Genomic DNA, 2,227 nt, shown 5'->3' with positions numbered 1-2,227 from the left:
TCTCTCTCTCTCTCTCTCTGATATTATAGGACCAAAAACTTTTACCAATTACCATACTGTAGAACACCACACTCCTCACTGCATCGATGGGTGGTGGGTGGTGTCTCTCCTCTACCGCCGTGGACCTGTGCTGGCTTGAGTCCATGTCCGCCGTTGGCCGCTGCTCGCATTCGTCCCACCCATCGCCCAAGCCGGCGTTAGGAGCAAACTCAATAGCCTTGCCCACCGTCATGGCTCCATTCCACGAGATCGAATCAAGCATCATAGAGTTCGGGGAGGAGTAGCATTTCCACCGTCAGCTCCTCGCTGATGTATCAGCGTAGAGTGCGGGGAGGACACGGAACGTAAATACCTGGGGTTTAGCGCTGGTGGCCGGAACGACCGACACGGCCTCCTTGCACCGCTCCTCGCTGCCCGCCCTGCTTTGGGGATCCTAGCGCCCTGCCCTAGGGTTCTGCGCTGGCGGCGGCGGTGGTGGCGTTTCCCTCAAGAAAAAAAGCACGTCTCATGTCCGGCTTGTGCATGAATCCATCACCAAGTAGGATCAGTAGTTCTGTCCCGAATTGGTTATGTTGCAAGTCCTAGCTATAGCTATATATACGTATTACCCTGCACCCCTATAAACAGTACACCCAGAGACCAATAGAAAGATCAGCGGGCACGAGGCATGCCCGTGTGTATCAATTGCTTGCGCGTATCCGTGTTGCTTCTAGTAGATCGATACTACATCAACCGTGGTTAACCAGCTACGTCAAATCTATTCGAGTGTTTTCGTCTGCGTACGTGTTTTTCTGGTATATACTTCAGAATTCAGTCAGTCGGGGGCGGGATGTCTAAGCAAAGAAGGCAGGGCGAGGAGGATGAGCCCAACTACTACCACGACCGCAGCGGCAACAAGGAGAAGAGCCTCTATCTGGTTCTAGACGACTGGCACAAGGGCTTCACCATCCGCAAGATCGATGCCGACAGTCCCGACCTCAGCGCCCCCCTGTCATCTGGCTAGTGTCACCTGAGCGTGGCCGTGCCATGTAGTTCGCAGCCCTGGGCAGCAACATCATCGCCACGAGCGACATACACGCCGGAACCCTCTTCTACGACACTGACACCGTCGGCCCTCCCGTTCGAGACGCACTACTTTGTGGCTCCAACACCTTCCTGACCTCTGGCGCCGGTGATGCGCTGTACGCGTTCGCCTTCCACTTCATGGAGCGGCCTGTGTCCTTTGAGGCGATGGCGAAGCCACCGACGACGGAAGACGACGACCTGCTGCCCACCTACTGGTCCTGGAAAAGCATGCCGACGCCCTTCACCAAGGACGAGATGATCTTCTCCTACGCGCTGCACCCAGACGGGCGCACCATATTCGTGTCCTCGTGGAGCAGGGCGGTCTGCGGCACGTACTCCGTCGACACCAGGAGCTGCAAGTGGAGGCGCCATGGGGAGTGGATGCTGCCTTTCAGAGGCCGAGGCTACTTCGCCGCCGAGCTAGATGCATGGGTCGGGCTGCACGAGGACGGCTACGTCTGCCCCTGCCAGGTTGCCTCCCGCAGTGGCGGCACCACGCAGCAGCCGGAGTGGAAGATGGCTGACGAGCGTAGGATGTGGATCCCGTGGCATCAGCTGGAGTTTCGTCTGCGTTGGATGTGATGGCGCGGGTGGAGTACCAAGGAGTCGCCGGCGTCGGCCAGGGCCTGGGGCACAGAGGAGTCCTCCTAGTCAAGGAGATCGGAGAGAAGAAGATGATGGCGGCGCGAGGACACATGAGGGTAGACGTCGAGAGGATCGGCCGTCCAGGCTCGTGAGGAGGGCAGCGGTGGGAGGATCGATTTAATGGTACCGTGTACAAAAATCCCATCAAAACAAGTAAAATATACCAGCAATGCTTGATTGATTCTGATTTAATTTTTATAGGCATTTTCGGATTTGTAGGGCATGTGCCCACGATACTCGCACGCTGTACCTTTTTTTGATGTGTATGATTCATGATAAGAAATTAAAATCACATCAATGTAAGGAAATATCCCATCAATGCTTGATTTATTGTGATTAATTCTTTTATATGGTAACTAATCCGATGGGTTTATGTGGGCGGTGAAGCAAAAAGGTATGTGGGAGGGGAGACGAAAAATAACCGGTCAGAAAAAAATGAATTAATTGTTGCCTTGTATGTTTGGTTTTGATATTTGAAGATTGATTACCATCCGTTAGTTGGGTTACCAAAGAAGAA

The 2,227-nt window shown here is 54.0% G+C and overlaps 1 pseudogene; it reads left to right on the top strand.

The window, feature by feature from the left end:
• Positions 1-765: 765 nt before the first annotated feature.
• On the top strand, positions 766-1,647 carry LOC125522818 (uncharacterized; annotated as a pseudogene).
• The last annotated feature ends 580 nt before the right edge of the window (positions 1,648-2,227 follow it).

The sequence above is a fragment of the Triticum urartu genome, chromosome 7A, assembly GCF_056163025.1.
Source record: "Triticum urartu cultivar PI428250 chromosome 7A, HENAU_Tu73, whole genome shotgun sequence".
NCBI classification, from domain to species: domain Eukaryota; kingdom Viridiplantae; phylum Streptophyta; class Magnoliopsida; order Poales; family Poaceae; genus Triticum; species Triticum urartu.
The sequence above is the reverse complement of the archived record's forward strand: the minus strand, read 5'-3'. Positions and strand labels throughout refer to the sequence as shown.